This window comes from Panulirus ornatus, chromosome 6 (genome assembly GCF_036320965.1).
Source record: "Panulirus ornatus isolate Po-2019 chromosome 6, ASM3632096v1, whole genome shotgun sequence".
Lineage (NCBI taxonomy): Eukaryota > Metazoa > Arthropoda > Malacostraca > Decapoda > Palinuridae > Panulirus > Panulirus ornatus.
Genome location: NC_092229.1, coordinates 11,795,764 through 11,815,595, shown reverse-complemented (window position 1 = coordinate 11,815,595; position 19,832 = coordinate 11,795,764). Strand labels below are relative to the sequence as shown.

Sequence of the window (19,832 nt, the reverse complement as noted above, 5' to 3'; positions counted from 1 at the left end):
GCACGCAGAGTATGTAATGAACGTGCAATTCTTACATAACGTTACCCTCATTAGTAACTCTTGAAGAACATGGCATGAGTCGGTATTATTAGGGGTTTGTTCTTTGAGGGACAGATTTGTATCTCATACACCACACTCACTATGAAGGTCCCTCACCGCACCTGACGTTGGCATCGGGTTCCACAGAGACTCAAAAAGAACAAAGCAGAGACGGTCCATGAATCACTTTTAAACTCTTTGAACACGACAGTACGACCCTTAAGCATAACGGTACGACCCTTGAGCATGACGGTACGACCCTTAGCAACGACGGTGCGATCCTTGAGCACGACAGGGTGATAACCTGGCCTTCCACTTGACCCTTAAAAGGACCAGGGCAGACACCAGTCACTTTGATACCCAAAGACCGTAAGGTCGTGCTCAAGAACCGTACCGTTGTGCTCAAGGGTCCTGCTGCCGTGCACGAAGTTCGAACTGGAGTGTTCAAGTGATCAAGAATGTTTGTATAACACTAGTGTATCTTGAAGATAGTATATCTAAATAACATCTAATGTCACTACCTGAGGAGTTTCACTGAAGAAGAGAAGATACCGTTTTTGTGTGTGTGTGTGAATTGAGGTGTATTGGACGCATGTGATTACCTTTTGCAACAAATGCAGAGGAGAGGAACTGACCATCCGACTGGTTTTTAAATGATTGTCTCCTATGACGATTGCAAAGATTAATCTTTCAGTGACCCTTTCGTATCTCCTGTGAGGGGGGGGGAGAGCTGCTTAGAATAATAATCCAGTTGGCCGAGTCACCTAGCAAAGGAGCTTTCAAGTGGTGCCAATTGGGAATCCAACGGGAACTATTTGTCACAATATATTCATCCCACTGCCTGTGGCGCTGTGCCAGGCAGAAAACATTTTTATTTAGATTTGTGTGTGTGTGTGTGTGTGTGTTTGTGCTTTTGACCAGAAGGAGCCTTATTCATGCGTGAAGACAGACTATGGTCATGCTATCAAAGAAAGTGAAGGAAGCATCTTAACAAAGAAGGATTCAGATAAGTTCGTGTGTATGCGTATAAGGGTTCAGATGGTTCGTGTACATGCGTGTAAGGGTTCAAATAGTTCTTGTACATGCGTGTAAGGGTTCAAATTGTTCGTGTACATGCGTATAATTATGCCTGTAAGGGTTCAGATGGTTCGTGTACATGCGTGTAAGGATTCAAAAGTTCGTGTACATGCGTGTAATTATATCTGTAAGGGTTCAGATGGTTCGTCTACATGCGTGTAAGGGTTCAAATAGTTCGCGTACATGCGTGTGATTATGCGTGTAAGGATTCAGAGATTTCGTGTACATGCGTGTAATTATGTCTGTAAGGGTTCAGATGGTTCGTCTACATGCGCGTGTAAGGTTTCAAATAGTTCATGTACATGCGTGTGATTATGCGTGTAAGGATTCAGAGAGTTCGTGTACATGCGTGTCATTATGCGTGTAACGTGCAAAGTCGTCGTTCATCAGTGTGGCACAAGATTGAGTTACGACAAGACGACGGTAATATGGTAAACAAGAAAGGCTCCGATCCACACACCGTTCTTACATTATCAATAGGATAGTCTTGATCAGGGGTCTCAGCTGGCAGTACCGTCTCGGATAACATGAAAAGGAAAAGAATGCCTCTCGCTACTTCCCTCTTCTTGAGGACTCTCATGGTCGCTTCGTCGCGTCGAGCATAACTGAGGAGCGACGGAAAATCTAAAGTGGGGGTTGAGGAGGGATTTCCTTTGTCAACCTGTAGTTGTTTTGATCATTATACCACCTGGACGTGTGTTCCCCGCCGTTGACTGTCCTCAACACCTTCTGCTCTGACGTTCTGAGTTCGATCACGTCTTCGTCTTTATCCTCGTTCTTAACCAATCCATCTCCTCTTTTTCTCCTTCTTTTTCTTCCTTCTCTTCTTCCTCCTCCTCCTGGACCTTAACATTCTCCTCCTACTCTCCTTCTCTTCCTTGCCTTTCATCATCATCTACAGCCTCTCCTCCTTCTCCTCCTCCTCCTCCTCCACAACGTCCTCTTCCTCCCCCCCCTCTCTCCTCCTCCTCTCCCTCCCCTCTCCTCCTCCTCCTCGACATCCTCTTCCCTCTTCTCCTCTTCGGCATCGTCTTCCCTCTCTTCCTCCTCCTCCTCCCTCTCCTCAACATCCTCCACTTCCTCCTCCTCTCCCCATATTTTCGACCCGCCAGCAGGTGTGCTGGGTTACCGGACAATACAAAATGCCTGTTTCCATTCACGAGACGAAAGAAACCTCACAACGCCAGGGGAAAACTTTTCCCCCCTCCCTCCGCTATGAATGTACGTTTGTGTAATGAGGTAAACACGTTCCAACGTTTGTATAAACGTTTCGGTAATCTCCATTCTTCTCTTTCAGTCGCTCCGCATTTGACGATCAATTTTTTTTCGCCTCGTATAATGAGTGGCATTATTTTCGAGTAAGAGTATATAAGCGGATATATATATATATATATATATATATATATATATATATATATATATATATATATATATATATACTTCACATTTTGAGCATTGAAAGATTTGAACGAGTTTACGATGAATATATTTGTGACCAGTGAACTATTTTCGCCTGTATCGTTTGTATATTACCTTTTCCATAACATCAGTCATTCATATATATATATATATATATATATATATATATATATATATATATATATATATATATATATATATATATATATATCACACTTGATCCCTGCTTCCCGCTTTAGCGAGGTAGCGCCAGGAACAGATGAAGAAAGAAAGGCTGCATCCGCTTGCATCCATTCTCTAGCTGTCATGTGTCAACCACCGAAACCACAGCTCCTTCTCCACAACTTGGTCCCCCATAGACCATTTCATGGTCTGGAGCTCCATAAATGCGCTACATTCAGTAGCAGGGACAATGTGGACCTCTTCGTCGACTTTCACCAGGCGCCAAGTTGACTCAAATGTCTGTCAATAGCCCGCCTCCCAAATAATCGTGTCTCCACTCCTTCCTCGCCTCGTAATCTCTGTCGCCTTCAACTTCCTCCTGTGCCTTCCCTCTCCTTCTAAGCCAGCTCTTGATGCCCTCAATCCGTCTTATTGTTGGTATATCCTGCAGGACGGGTTCCTTCAGGGATCCAGTTCGGGTACTCCTTGGCAGATCTCGTGTCTTCCAATCTTTATGTCCACACCACCTTAAGCTTGTTCGTTTCAGTTATTGCTAAGCATTCAAATCCTCTCTTCCATTGGTTTTTCTCATCTATTCTCGTGAGTTCTGTGATTAGCCTTAGTGCTCTCATTTCACCAGCCTTATTGGAAAAGATCTCGATACGTTCCCAAGTGCACTTTCATGTATTGATCACATCATCAGGGGAGATACAAGAGAGAAATATAACAGTCAGTTGATATATAAGGAGGAGAATTATCCTCATAATCCATATGTTAAATTGGGTCTTCATATATATATATATATATATATATATATATATATATATATATATATATATATATATATATATATATATTTGAAAATATATAGCCCAAACCTATAAAGAAAATGAGTCTTGTGGCGACGATGGATGCCGGGTTGAAAAGGATGCTGCCTTATGTGTTGCTCAGGGGATGGATGATCTCCGGGGTCAAGGGACGTCATCGGTGGCCTTAAGGGTCACCTTGGAGTTTGAAAAGAGGGTTACAGGAAGGAGGGCTTCAAAGGGGAAGCCTTAGGAAGGATTAGCCTGAGTGAGGTGGAAGGACGAGCGGGTTGGGTAATCTTGGAAGGTCCTTGGCATTACGAAGGATAGCTGGGAGGATGAGTTAGAGGACCTGGTGACCCAGGGAGTAAAGGAGGAGAAGGTTAAGTGAGGGAGGGGATGCTATGGGAGGTAATGGAGGAAGGAAAGATTGTGCCAATAAGGGTCTGTCGACGGAGGCGCTATTGGAGGAGGGCGGGATATAGGGTTTGTGAGTGTCAAGGAGAACCTGGTGTGAGGGAGGGACTGGGTGTACTAAAAGGTACTATAGGGAGATGTAGCAGCAGAAGGATAGAGAGAGAGGAGGGTAGCAAAAGGCGAGTACACGGGAAAAGACTTGTTACGAGACAGCCTAATAGTCTTTGACGATGTTTTCTGCTGGAGGATAGTGAGAGTATCCTAAATTCGTGATCTTTAAATGTGGGGACAAGATAGTGAAGCAGGGTAGCAAGGGAAGAGTGGTGAGAGGAGAGTAGAAAAGGAGGGATGGTGAGGTTGCTGTATAAATCAGTCACGAACGAGGAACAAAGCCTCTCCTTTCTTCTTACGTTTCTCCTTTCTTTCCTCCTCTTTTACAACTGATAGACTTGCCAGCCATTCATTGATTCGATCGATCTGAAACCTGTCAGGTGTTTTAACTAGGTTAGTATATACAAGCCTTGTTACCTTTCTCACTATTTCGGTGTCGATCTTCGTTCAAACGTTAAAGAGTCCCATGTCGTCTCTCTAGATTTAAATGCATTATATTCTTGCTTGTTTTTGAGACTGCAAGATGAAGGGGAGCAATCAACTGCACTTGTTCTTTATTTACGCCATTTGTAAGTGTGGTATTAAATATTCTATGTAGTATTCTGTTTAACTGTGATGACATTTACGCTATTTCATATTTTTCAAATGTTTATTTCAACTTCTAGTGTTTGATAATCAACAAGACGAGAGAAGTGTTCACAGTATTACGTAAATGAAATGTTTTTCGGTAGTAGAGATTATCAGTGTCTAAAGTGATAAAGTGTCACAGTGATGCTCCGAGTTGTCGTCCACTGCCATGTGAGGCAGCAAGAGTTAACTGTCCATTTGCAGCTGTCAGGACCACGTCAGGTTAGATAGATCAGAGCTGGCCTAGATCCAGAGCCAGTCAGTCTTTCCGACCGGAGGCGTGGGTGCGTGAGGTCACATTGAGTCGCATTGGTTTCCCAACTCGGCTCGGTGAAGGTCATCAAAACAGTTTGAATTAGAAGTTGTTGTCCAGGTTAGATTTTTTTTTGTTGCAAGTACAAGTGTATTGTAAGTACGTTACTGTCAGTGAGTCTTAGGTTTAGCACAGTATCGTCTCCTGTCCTCATTCTTTCGTCTTCACTCTCTACTACCCATTCCCACACTGCCATTCCTCCCCTTCCCTCCAGTTCCAATACTTACTTCCTATTTCTCTCTTCCTTATCTTTCTCTCTTTCATTCCCTTTCCTATCCCACTTGTTCACCATTCCCGCCTTCCCATAGTCCTCTCCCCCTTTCTGTTCAGCAACTTCTCTTCCATCTTTTCTCGCCTTTGCTCACTCCCCCTCGCCTTACATTGTTTGATGACCTGAGCTGTGGTTTGGTGGGTCCAATCACCTGTGTCATTTGGCCACGTTGATGGGTCTCGCGTGGGACAACACATTGATGGGTGTGGCGAGACGCTATTGTTGACTTTAAGCTGATTGAATTGATGTGCCACATTTGCATTCCGTGCCAATGAGAAGATCTTGGAGAGGCTCCCCTGTGGTAAATATAATCTCGGGTTTAATTAGTTGCTGACTTTACTCGTCCATTCATTAATCTGGTTTAGTATCTTAAGCACTGTGGGATCACATGCTAACTGTAGTTGGGTCTATGCATTCCCATGTACAAGATTACATAACCCTTCTCTCCGTCGTAGATACAGCAAATAACTGTCACAAACGCTACGTATCTCCTGGTGTATGGTGACCTTGAGATGGCTGTGGACCTCGCCAGATGCAGGTCGGATCCCAAGCGACGATCGTGATGGTCATTTGTCATTCGCGATCGACACACACACACACACACACACACACACACACACACACACACACACACACACACACACACACTAAACGCTACCATCCACATCCAGCGGTAAAGGCGCCTTTTGAACTCCCAAGGACGACTTGGCAGTAGTATTACAGTAATCCTGTAAACGTGTGTGTTAATGCCATTCAGATGTTATGCACGGAGGAATTGTGGAGGCGTGCCTCAGGGTCAGTAAGAGGTGTTTTTTCCACGGAATGTCGTAGAATTTGAAGTATATTCGTCCGTCTGTCTGTCTGACGACCTGTCTGTTGAACGTGTGAGGTTGAAGGTGTAAGGAACGAGTCATGGTAAAAAGAAGAGGATTGAGTGAGGACTGGAGGTAATTGTACGCGTGGTTGTGATGTTTTTCTTCTTTTTTGTCTCTTATACTGCTAAAGTTAGAACCCTTCCTTAACCTCATCTCTCTCTCTCTCTCTCTCTCTCTCTCTCTCTCTCTCTCTCTCTCTCTCTCTCTCTCTTTGGTTTTCCTAATACCTGTAAGCCTTTTTAGAAAAAGGCGTGTGGTCACCGGACGAGGGTTGTGATGAAGAGGGATGACAGAAGGGGAGGTGGAGGTAGAAGGAAGAGGAGGTAGAAGTGACGTCAGATGCATTGCGATGGAATTCATCATTGTCCCCAGCAAGTTGTAGCGAGACGTGTCCACATCAGGTCTCATAAGCTGCCAACCCACATACCGAACTTTCAGGAATGGAAAAAAAAGAGACTATCAACACAATATAACTCTTAACAATCGTAAATGCAACTTTTAACAACCCTAAATGCAGCTTTTAACACCTCTAAATGAAACTTTCAACATCCCTAAATGCAGCTTTTAATAACCCGAAATTCATCTTTTAACAACCCTAAATGCACCTTTTAACAGCCATGAATGCAACTTTTAAAAACCATAAATGCAACTTTGAACAACCCTAAATGCAGCTTTTTAACAACCCTAAACGCAACTTTTAACAACCATAAATGCAACTTTTAACAACCCAGAATGCAACTTTAACAACTCTAAATGCAACTTTTAACAACCCTAAATGCAACATTCAACACCCTTAAGTGCATCTTTTGAACCTCAGAAGAAATGCATGACATATCTCAAACCTTTTAGATCTCACATTCTTTACCATGGAGAGCACGACCATGAATCATAACTTTGTAGCACGCGCCATCACCGCTTGGAGAGGATGGTATACCCACCTCACATTCCATCCAGGGTTTTGACGCTCAACTCCTAGGAACGACAAAGTTGATAGTGTTGATCAAATAGATGAGAGGGAGGAGGAGGAGGAGGGGAAATCTCTGGAGAGTGGGAGATGGGGGAGACTGATGATGATGATAGAGAATAGACAAGTGGTAGAGTGATGATGATGATAGAGAATAGACAAGTGGTAGAGTGATGATGATGATAGAGAATAGACAAGTGGTAGAGTGATGATGATGATAGAGAATAGACAAGTGGGAGACTAATGATGATGATAGAGAATAGACAAGTGGTAGAGTGATGATGATGATAGAGAATAGACAAGTGGTAGAGTGATGATGATGATAGAGAATAGACAAGTGGTAGAGTGATGATGATGATAGAGAATAGACAAGTGGTAGACTGATGATGATGATAGAGAATAGACAAGTGGGAGACTGATGATGATGAAAGAGAATAGACAAGTGGGAGACTGATGATGATGATAGAGAATAGACAAGTGGTAGAGTGATGATGATGATAGAGAATAGACAAGTGGTAGAGTGATGATGATGATAGAGAATAGACAAGTGGTAGAGTGATGATGATGATAGAGAATAGACAAGTGGTAGAGTGATGATGATGATAGAGAATAGACAAGTGGTAGAGTGATGATGATGATAGAGAATAGACAAGTGGTAGAGTGATGATGATGATAGAGAATAGACAAGTGGTAGACTGATGATGATGATAGAGAATAGACAAGTGGGAGACTGATGATGATGAAAGAGAATAGACAAGTGGGAGACTGATGATGATGATAGAGAATAGACAAGTGGTAGAGTGATGATGATGATAGAGAATAGACAAGTGGTAGAGTGATGATGATGATAGAGAATAGACAAGTGGTAGAGTGATGATGATGATAGAGAATAGACATGTGGTAGAGTGATGATGATGATAGAGAATAGACAAGTGGTAGAGTGATGATGATGATAGAGAATAGACAAGTGGTAGAGTGATGATGATGATAGAGAATAGACATGTGGTAGAGTGATGATGATGATAGAGAATAGACAAGTGGTAGAGTGATGATGATGATAGAGAATAGACATGTGGTAGAGTGATGATGATGATAGAGAATAGACAAGTGGTAGAGTGATGATGATGATAGAGAATAGACAAGTGGTAGAGTGATGATGATGATAGAGAATAGACAAGTGGTAGAGTGATGATGATGATAGAGAATAGACAAGTGGTAGAGTGATGATGATGATAGAGAATAGACAAGTGGTAGAGTGATGATGATGATAGAGAATAGACAAGTGGTAGAGTGATGATGATGATAGAGAATAGACAAGTGGTAGAGTGATGATGTTGATAGAGAATAGACAAGTGGTAGACTGATGATGATGATAGAGAATAGACAAGTGGTAGACTGATGATGATGATAGAGAATAGACAAGTGGTAGAGTGATGATGATGATAGAGAATAGACAAGTGGTAGAGTGATGATGATAGAGAATAGACAAGTGGTAGAGTGATGATGATGATGATAGAGAATAGACAAGTGGTAGAGTGATGATGATGATAGAGAATAGACAAGTGGTAGAGTGATGATGATGATAGAGAATAGACAAGTGGTAGAGTGAACCATAGATGCCATTAGTTACGTAAGGGCGAACGTAGACCCAACAGACCATACTGGAGGTCGGAGGTCGTCCGTGCGAGGTGCTGTGGCCTTAACTCAGGCTCCCTCAAAGATCAGTGTGAGAATAGCCAAGGTAACGAGATTAAAGCAAGTTAGAGTGACGGTCGAGGAGTGTTTGAGAGGGGAAAAAAAAAATAGAAGGAAATTTGAATCGTTGAAATGAAAAGTGACGGAATGCAGGGAAGTATTACGTGACGAATCAGATAATGGACCTATATTGATCTTGACGAATCAGATAATGGAGGTATATTGATCGTAACGAATCAGACTATGGACGTATATTGATCTCTCCTTTTCATATAGTGACCGACTTGCCACGAGCAAAACGTGTAGTAATCTAGGCATTAAGGTGGCCATGTTTTGCGGTATTATGCGTCGGATGATACAACGTGATTATGACACGTGGTGATCATGTTATTGTGTTACACGTGTGCTTAGTATGCACGTGCACGCGTCAGCACGTGCGTGTGTATGTGTACGTTTTCGTACGTGCATGTGCGTTGTCTCTGCGTATGTATAGGTGTGTGCACCTGCGTGCGTGTGTATATATATATGTGCGTGTCTGTGTGTGTGTGTGTGTGTGTCTGTGTGTGTATAAGGGAATCTGTGTTTGTTTTCATAAATAATATGTGTATGTGTGTGCATGAATATAGGATTACGAATGTTTTTATTTGATCATGTACATACCCATTACACACACACACACACACACACACACACAGACACAGGTAGGGCGCCTAAAGCCACAGCTGGCTAGGGGGATCAACAGGCCGTGTTAACCTATCGTCTGATGTGTCATTAATAACACGAAACTGATGGTTGATTATTCCCCAGCGAGCTGGGCGCGCGTTCCCTGGGCTCAGTTTTATAAATGGCAGCTCCCCACTGTGGTATATCCTCAGTTGCGCCCCATATCCTCCATAACCACAGTGGTTTCCTTAGTAACGTGCGACCAAAGGATGTTGGGACACCATTCAACACAGCTCCCTTAGTAACGTATTACCAAAGGATGCTGGGACACCATTCAACACAGCTCCCTTAGTAATGTATTACCAAAGGATGTTGGGACACCATTCAACACAGTTCCCTTAGTAACGTATTCAACACAGCTCCCTTAGTAACGTATTAACAAAGGATGTTGGGACACCATTCAACACAGTTCCCTTAGTAACGTATTCAACACAGCTCCCTTAGTAACGTATTACCAAAGGATGTTGGGACACCATTCAACACAGCTCCCTTAGTAACGTATTACCAAAGGATGTTGGGACACCATTCAACACAGCTCCCTTAGTAACGTGCGACCAAAGGATGTTGGGACACCATTCAACACAGCTCCCTTCGTAACGTATTACCAAAGGATGTTGGGACACCATTCAACACAGCTCCCTTAGTAACGTATTACCAAAGGATGTTGGGACACCATTCAACACAGCTCCCTTAGTAACGTGCGACCAAAGGATGTTGGGACACCATTCAACACAGCTCCCTTCGTAACGTATTACCAAAGGATGTTGGGAGACCATTCAACACAGCTCCCTTAGTAACGTATTACCAAAGGATGTTGGGACACCATTCAACACAGCTCCCTTCGTAACGTATTACCAAAGGATACTGGGACACCATTCAACACAGCTCCCTTAGTAACGTATTACCAAAGGATGTTGGGACACCATTCAACACAGCTCCCTTAGTAACGTATTACCACAGGATGTTGGGACACCATTCAACACAGCTCCCTTAGTAACGTATTACCAAAGGATGTTGGGACACCATTCAACACAGCTCTCTTCGTAACGTATTACCAAAGGATGTTGGGACACCATTCAACACAGCTCCCTTAGTAACGTATTACCAAAGGATGTTGGGACACCATTCAACACAGCTCTCTTCGTAACGTATTACCAAAGGATGCTGGGACACCATTCAACACAGCTCCCTTAGTAACGTATTACCAAAGGATGTTGGGACACCATTCAACACAGTTCCCTTAGTAACGTATTACCAAAGGATGTTGGGACACCATTCAACACAGCTCCCTTAGTAACGTATTACCAAAGGATGTTGGGACACCATTCAACACAGCTCCCTTAGTAACGTATTACCAAAGGATGTTGGGAACACCATTCAACACAGCTCCCTTAGTAACGTATTAACAAAGGATGTTGGGACACCATTCGACACAGCAATACAATGCAATGCTATGTGTGTGTGTTGGCCCATTGATGGTCTTCAGGAAAACATACACTCGTCAACACAATACATATTTTTCCCATCATCCTCGCCAGCGCAGAGCCGATATATTATCCACAGACCAAAATGTCCTCAGGCCCATCCATTGGTGTCCCTAGTAATTCCAAAACATCCCTATTAACAACTTTAAGAATATTTTAAAGTCTAGTTTTTTTTTTTTTCTATAGTGTCCAATGTACCCTCAGCTTGTGTTCCACAGCGGACGAAAGACTCAGTGCGAATACTATTTGATAGGGAGATACGCTGCGGGAATCAGTGTAGGAGAGGAACTTGGTAGTCGACATTGTACCTAACCTTTCGTCAGAGTTCCAGGTTATGAGAACTGTCTGCTGGCAGATATAAGAATCGCATTTGAATACATTGATATATATATATAGGAATTATTTGATAAGCCGTTCACATAGCATGGTAGGCTAAACTTACATATGGTTCTTAAGTTTGGTCGCGGCATGTACAAGGAAGCGCAAAGAAGCAAAGGAGAAGGTACAGAGGAGGGCGGGCCGGCCTCATCAAGGAAGCACATAGAACCACTGGAGAAGGTACATAGGAGAAGGGCCGGCCTCAACAAGGACGGGACTAGAATTCCGAAATGGGAGTTCGAGCAAGAAAGGTTAGAGGCCTTACTTTTGTTCACCATGGAAGAAAGAGAAGAAAAAGGGGGGGTGACTAGATCACAAATCAAGCCAGTCTGATGGATTTTAACATTCGACAATTTTTCTGAAAAAGCGAAGACAGAACATCGAGAAACCCTAACATGAAATGAAGCCAGAAACCTCAGGAACGATATGTAAAGTACTGTCTAGTGTTAGCGAGTGAATCACATAATGAACATTGACATTTGAATGTGGACAGCAAAAAGGGTTTACAAAATTGCATGATGTAAGAGAAGGTTCAAGAGATGAGGCTTTGCGAGTGTAGAACTGCCTCCCCGTGCTGTACAATGCGGCATTTGCAAGAAACTAACAACACTCGTATGATTCCTATAACCAGCCAGGGTTGTGGATGTAGACACTGTGTCAGCCATACAATACCCTGGTTATGGTTGCCTACCCCTGCCCCCCGCACACTACCTGCCTATCTTTTTTCTTAGATGTAGTTGTGGTAAAGGCACTATACCTGCACACAAGCAATGGCCACTTTAGATAACCATTGACAATCCATACAGGTAAATGGCCTACCGTGCAAGCAGTTGCCCTCCTCAGGTAGATAATGACCCCTCAGCAGCCATATTGATCTTAATGAAAACAAAAAAGAATAGTCTTGTATTATCAACAGATTTAACAGGGTTACATACACATTTTTCATACATCTCTTAATAATTGTTCTCGTGTGATTCTCTGGTTAATGAGGAAATATTTCTATGTCTCACCTGTTTGAAAATGTTGACTTAAACTGTCTCGTTCTGTTTCAGGTAAGTGTGTGTGTGTGGCCACCTCTGCTGGAGTGTGATATACGGTGGGTAAGTGAGAGTCGCATTTGTTTACGTTTAGCCCGTTGTACATTTGTTTACGTTTAGCTCGTTTTACATTTTTTTCATTTAACTTTTTTACGTTTGTTTACGTATAGCTCGTTTTACATTTTTTCTACATTTAACATTTTTACGTTTGTTTACGTTAGCTCGTTTTACATTGGTTTACGTTTAGCTTGTTCTACATATGTTTACGTTTAGCTCGTTTTACATTGGTTTACGTTTAGCTCGTTTTACATTGGTTTACGTTTAGCTCATTCTACATTTGTTTACGTTTAACTTGTTTTACATTGGTTTACGTTTATCTCAGTTTAACGAGTTCGTTCGTTCGTTCACCTCTCCTTTCCCATCCACTTCTTCCGTCAACATGTCTTCGTGTTGTTCTTTCCTTTCTTACTCCTCCTCCGCCTCTTTTCTTTTATCCCTCGTCTCACTGCTTCTCCTTCTGCCTCTCTTTTGCCCTTCCATTCTCACTCCTTCCTACACCTTTTCACACTGGTTTTCTCCCTTCCTTCCTTCCTTCCATCTTCCCTCATCATCCTCATGACTTGCCCACTTTCTCTTCGTTAACCGCATATAAACACAATCAAATTATCTGATAAACGAAGATATTAAATGTTGCTTACAGTCCGGCGTGCTGATGAACGAAGCTATTAAATGTTGCTTAAAATCAGGCGTGCCAGAAATTTTTCGCTTCCTCTTCTTCTTCACGAAGGTCACGTGATGTTAAACGGCGTTTTCTTTACAACAACGGTATGATATACTGAAGCATTTTTTTTTTTTAACTTGCTCAAAGATATCGCAACGGTCTGTTAATTTAGCTACAGCAACTGTTCTGGATGGGGAGATTGTGTAGTGCAGTGCAGTATTTACTAATGCAATAAAACTTATGCAAGCTTAGAGCATTAGAATGCAAGCATAGAGCATCAGGAAGCATGCAAAGAGCATTAGAATGCAAGCATAGAGCATTAGAATGCAAGCAAAGAGCATCAGAATGTAAGCATAGAGCATCAGGAAGCAAGCATAGAGCATTAGAATGCAAGCATAGAGCATTAGAATGCAAGCATAGAGCATCAGAATACAAGAATAGAGCATTCGAATGCAAGCATAAAGCATCAAAAAGCTACCATAGAGCATTATATGGAATTTTATATATTATTCATAATTACCCCAGGACCATTTTCTGGACCTTTTTAAAGACTCTTGCGCTCTCTCCAGTTGCAGAGAAATGCAGATTCCTTTGAAGCTAGGGTTTTATTTGCCGAGATTGTACTTCTAGTGACACAGCCTCGCTAAAGGGGACTTTGTCACTCTTGTAACCTCGAGCAGGTGGCGTCCGGTAACACCGAAGGAAACTCACAACACTACCGAACAGCAGTGTTGTACATCCTTGTTGTACATCCTGACCCGGCATGTCATGTTGGTCGTTAGTATTTACGTAATTTTCCTGTTTCTGCCGTGGAACATCTTTCTGCTTGTGTCAGGAACCAACGGATTTAGCAGTGGACTCAAATGATTTATTTAAACGGATGCTTTCATGGTCCTGTCACAGCTTAAGCTTTAGCAAGCACAAATTTCAGTTCAGAGGCTTTAGTCGTTGCTTGTGACCGTTTGGGTTGTTAATCTTGGTGTTTTTGAACATTCTGGCGACGGGAATGGATGAAGGCAGCAAGTATGAATATGTACATGTGCATATATGTATATGTCTGTGTATGTATATGCATGTATACGTTGAAATGTACAGGTATCTATATGTTCGTATGTGGGCGTTCATGTATATACAAGTGTATGTGGGTGGGTTGGGCCATTCTTTCGCCTGTTTCCTTGCGCTACCTCGCTAACGCGGGAGACAGCGACTAAGTATAATAAATATAAAAAAAATATATTTGGTATCGAAAGTGGATGATCTCTTACATCTCATGCCAGTTTTCATTTTTTCATCGATTGGAGTCTATTTCCAGTTTCGTAAAATATGTACTTCGGTAAGATAACGAATTTTGTAAATGAGGAAGAAAGAAAAAGGAATCATTTGTGAACGTAGTTTTATGAACATTCTCTTCATGAAAGAATAAAAAAAGGTTTTCAGAATGTTACATAATACGTAAAAAGCTATTTAAAATCCTCTGTTGCACTTCAGCGTTTTAAAGATTTTATTATTCACTGTGAAAAGCGAACGGCCTTGCTTTGTGCACCATATAGAATACAAGTCATTCTCGAGAACACGGTGACATGTTAAAAAAAAAAAAAGTGCAATATTTTGTCTCTTGATAGGATTAATCTCAGAGAGAGAGAGAGAGAGAGAGAGAGAGAGAGAGAGAGAGAGAGAGAGAGAGAGAGAGAAGAACCAAGTGCTTTGCCTCGTAAAAGAATTAAACTCAGAGAGAGAGAGAGAGAGAGAGAGAGAGAGAGAGAGAGAGAGAGAGAGAGAGAAGTACCGAGTGCTTTTCCTCGTAAAAGAATTAAACTCAGAGAGAGAGAGAGAGAGAGAGAGAGAGAGAGAGAGAGAGAGAGAGAGAGAAGTACCGAGTGCTTTTCCTCGTAAAAGAATTAAACTCAGAGAGAGAGAGAGAGAGAGAGAGAGAGAGAGAGAGAGAGAGAGAGAGAGAGAGAGAGAAGTACCGAGTGCTTTTCCTCGTAAAAGAATTAAACTCAGAGAGAGAGAGAGAGAGAGAGAGAGAGAGAGAGAGAGAGAGAGAGAGAGAGAGAGAGAGAGAAGTACCGAGTGCTTTTCCTTGTAAAAGAATTAAACTCAGAGAGAGAGAGAGAGAGAGAGAGAGAGAGAGAGAGAGAGAGAGAGGTGGGGGCGGGGCGGGGGGGGGGGTGTTTCTTATCCTCCCCTCTCTGGGGAGTTAATACTGACCAGACGTTTGCCCCTGAGGCTATAAAGGGGGAGTGTGGGGGTGAAGGTTCACCAATATCTTTCCCTCGCCAAGTAGAAAGGAGAATGAATTTTCACTCTCTCTCTCTCTCTCTCTCTCTCTCTCTCTCTCTCTCTCTCTCTCTCTCTCTCCTTGAGAAAGAGAAGAGGAAAAAGACGAAGATGGAATATTCTCCTTCGTGTGAGGGTGGAATATACGTGTATCTCCAGGTTTCATGCGTGAGGAAGGGATTATGTCTTCGGTTGATTTATGATACTGGCTGGCGCGGGGTGCAGAAATAGTCGTATGTTTATATGTGGCTTTAAGGGCACGGAAGGGATAAGCAGCAAGGCCCCCTGCTAGAGGACAGAAGAACGATGCCTCCCTTGAGGACTGGAGGTGTGGGCGAAATAGCCCAAGGTGAGGATATGAGATCTTTGTTCCTGTAGGTAAAAAGGAAAACAGATCGTGTTATGTCTGGAATAAAGGGGAATATATATATTATATATATATATATATATATATATATATATATATATATATATATATATATATATATATATATATAAAATGGGGATAGGGGAGAAAGAATACTTCCCACGTATTCCCTGCGTGTCGTAGAAGGCGACTAAAAGGGAAGGGAGCGGGGGGCTGGAAATCCTCCCCTCTTGTTTTTTTTTTTGTTTTTTTCTCAAAGAAGGAACAGAGAAGGGGGCCAGGTGAGGATATTCCCTCAAAGACCCCGTCCTCTGTTCTTAACGCTACCTCGCTAACGCGGGAAATGGCAAATAGTATGAAAGAAAGAAAATAAACTACAGCAAGGGAAAAGGAGCATCTTAGTCTTTAGATATAAAAAATATATAATAAAGGATATTTCATATTTATATGGAAACAAAGGCGATTCTGCATGTAATATCTTTCTATCTATTTATCTATATATCTATCTCCATGTATCTATCCATCTATCTATATGAAAACTCTTTCCCGAGGCCTTACTCTATTTTCTTCCTCAAAGGCAGTGTGGAAGGCAGCGTCCTTGACCCAGCTGCGGTGGATGGTATACTTAGGTCAATATTTGCCCTGATACCGTCCGTCTTTGGAGGGGGGTTGGGGGGTTGGCGCAACACTGCCTGGCTCTCCTTATCTCTGGCGAGCCATCTTTCCAGAGAAAATTCTTTGCCCTCTCGCAAGAGCAAGTGTTACGTAATACAGCTATATTTTTATTCTAATTCCTTGTACAACCTGAGGACCCGTCTCTCGTGGCTCATTCGAGATGACGCTCCCGTCAGGAGCAGGGAAATTTGTGGGCTTCCTTTGGATTAAGAAGTTCCTCGATGTGACTTGGCTCATTTTCGTCCTTGGCCAGGGATGTGGCTGGCTTGAAGGTCATTTACATTCGCGGCCTAACCATGGGGTAAGTGGGGTACAGTAACACACACGCACACACACACACACACACACACACACACATATATATGATATACATATTCGTTCATATTCGCCATTTCTCGCGTTAGCGAGGTAGCGTTAAGAACAGAGGACTGAGCCGTTTCTTCTTAATTTTGTGCTCAAGAATTCGCCTTTACTCACTCACTCTCTCTCTCTCTCTCTCTCTCTCTCTCTCTCTCTCTCTCTCTTGCAATAAGTCTGCGGGGAGAAAACGTTTGCGGATCTTGGACGATATATAGTGAAATATCCACGTGATCACAACACTGAGAAAAGTTTAATAAAGCGTGTTGGTATATTATATTTTCAAAGATTAATCTGGTTTCCTATGAATTTCGATGGTTTTATTATTTTTGCAGAGGAAATGGTGCGTTGAAGCATGGTGTGGATTTCGGAGTAAATATATGGTTTTTGAATCCACGAGGCGGTATTTGATGAAAGAATTTGGGTTTCTTAAAAGTTATTGAAGACACCTTTTCGAAGCATGACTTCGTAATTCACTCTATGAAATGGACGAGTGGGTGAGATTTTGTGGCACTGAGTTTGGCGTGGAGTAAAGTATATGTATGTGACTGGATGGGAGAAGCGATGCATCTAGCTTCAAGAACAATATACATCGGACTTGAGACAATAAGCGCGCTTTCCAGGAACGTGGAGTTGCTGTTGTCTGTTAAATAATGAGAATGTTTTTGAAGACATTAGTGTACCTGTGTATGAAGCCATAAGATATTTTTAGGAGGTTTCTGTCTGGTCGTATCTCTAGGTACAAAGGCGCTGACAGACTTATGTATCATGGTACATGAGCACTGTACTTTAATGAGTAAACTCTACCTTTAACATGACGGCTACGAAGAATAGAGTAGAATCCCCATCCTTCAAACTTGCTCACTAATCTATTCGGTTTGGAATCTCCTCCTGTTGAGGCGAGTTGAAAACCTTTCTTTAATCTCATTTCTAAACCCATAACTGAATTTCTTTCGATGTTGAAACCCAACCTGGATAGATGTCTCCAACTGTACATACCGATGATTACCTCTCTCATTCCCAGTACGAAAGATGGGAGATGTGTACATACGGCATGATGACGACACGAGTGTTGTATACGTACTGGTATACATGCATGTTCCCATAGACTCGCTGTGGTTTTTCAGCTACGGTTCTTTCACTTGTCGACCTATAGGCGTGAATGGAGGAATACACATAAAGTCGTACTTTTCTCCCAGGTGAAAGCAGGCTTTAAAACTGCCATTGGTTTATTGTGGCGAGTTTTAACGAGCAGACTGCATATGTTTTTTTCCTCCCTTCTTTTGTTGACATTGTAACGTTAGTGGTGTCATGAGCGCAATTCGTGATTGTACCCCTCTAGTTGTTAGCTTGCTGTTTACATAGTCACCCCCTCCTATTCACTCCGTCGTATGCACACAAGGAGAAGCTGAGACACACTCAGAGATACTCATACGCAACCACTTGCGTTTAGATAGTCATACGCATGATTACGCTCTATGTCTACATAAAGTTCTAAGTATATATATATATATATATATATTCATTATGTATATAGTTATGCATATATAAATTTCCTTGTTTGTCTGCACTGTGTATCCAAGTTCCTTCTACCTGGCGTTTGAGTTTTCGTTATATTTATTGTTATTATTATTCATTAGTAGCCGACATGATAAGTGCAAAAGAGTGCCAGAGACTTGATCATCTCAGATGCAAGATAAAGTGATGCGTGATAGATAAAGAGATGAACAGCTATCGGGGATGAATTTGAACCCCACAGGTGCTTGAGAACCAGATACCTAAAGGGTGATATGTACTCTCGAAGTATTTCTCATCAGCAGACTCCTGCTGGTTATGTCCTTCCACAATACATATTGGTACCGACCCCTTTTTCAGTTTTTCACTGTGTTTCATCATCATTACATTCATTCGAGTTGAATTGCATTCGTTTTTTTTTTTTTTCATGAGTCCAACTTAAGGGTTTGTCAAAGTCCCCTTGTAAGATGATGCAATCTCCTTCTCCTCCCTCTTCACTCCTTCCACAGAGCGGTTATCCCAAGCACACTTCGTCCACAGATGGTCCTTTGGCTAGACAGAGGAGGAGGAAGGAGGGCGACAATCGACGGACCTTTGGCTACACAGGAGGAGGAGGAAGGGGGACGACAATCAACGGACCTTTGGCTACACAGGAGGAGGTGGATGAAGGCGGCGACAATCCTCAAGCCACAATAATACTCCTGGATCATAACCCAACCCTATGATCATAGATGCCACATCTCAGTCCCAGCCCTCCTCACGTCCGCGTGGCACCCTGACATAAAAGAAAGCTGGTGGCGTCGGCGCCAGCTGTGCGATGCCTCGATGCTCATTGAATTCCGTCTGGGTTCTCATTCCCTCAGGGTTTCGTGGCGTCGATGTGGTAGGAAAAATTGCGTTTCAGCGACAGAGTGTTTGCTGGTAACACGTAAGCTTTGGTCGTTTAAACTACCAAGCTGTCAGGAACTTGATTCCCTTCAAGAACAGGTGTAAAGTAACTGAAATTAAAGAAAAAAAATTATGATTATCGTAATATTTTTTATATCCTGAAATTGAGATTATCGTACATCGTGCAGACGTTATTGTTTATCGTATCAAATACCAAATTATCGTATTTCGATGATTATCTTATATCCGATCCCCCTGCTTAGATCCTCCATTAGGAGAGTCCCCTCTATCCATATGAGGCTCCTGCAGCTCTCAGGAAGCTGGCCACGTCTACCAGTCGCGACGACAGAGTATAAAGCATTGTGATTGTGTGTGTGTGTGTGTGTGTGTGTGTGTGTGTGTGTGTGTCTTTATGCAGAAAGTGCCAGTAGATTAGACTCAAAAATAGGGCACAGAGAATATTCCCAGCCGCGATGTATCAGTAAAATGAAACAGAACATCCCTGAAACGTAAATCAGGTCACCCTGCTTAGTGGCACGGAGAAGCAATTTGCTATGTTTCATCTGGATACTTGAGGAATCACGACTGGATACCTGGATTATTATAATCAAACAGACCGACAGAAACATCC

At 42.4% G+C, this 19,832-nt stretch overlaps 1 long non-coding RNA gene across 1 annotated transcript in view; it reads left to right on the top strand.

Moving 5' to 3' along the window:
- The window catches only part of LOC139748935 (uncharacterized), a 102,621-nt gene extending 83,287 nt beyond the window's left edge, over positions 1 to 19,334 (top strand). Inside the window, exons 2-3 of the long non-coding RNA XR_011712843.1 lie at positions 12,414 to 12,461; positions 18,854 to 19,334. This is a non-coding gene — a long non-coding RNA (uncharacterized lncRNA). The remainder of the gene's footprint in view (positions 1 to 12,413; positions 12,462 to 18,853) is intronic.
- Positions 19,335 to 19,832: the final 498 nt, after the last annotated feature.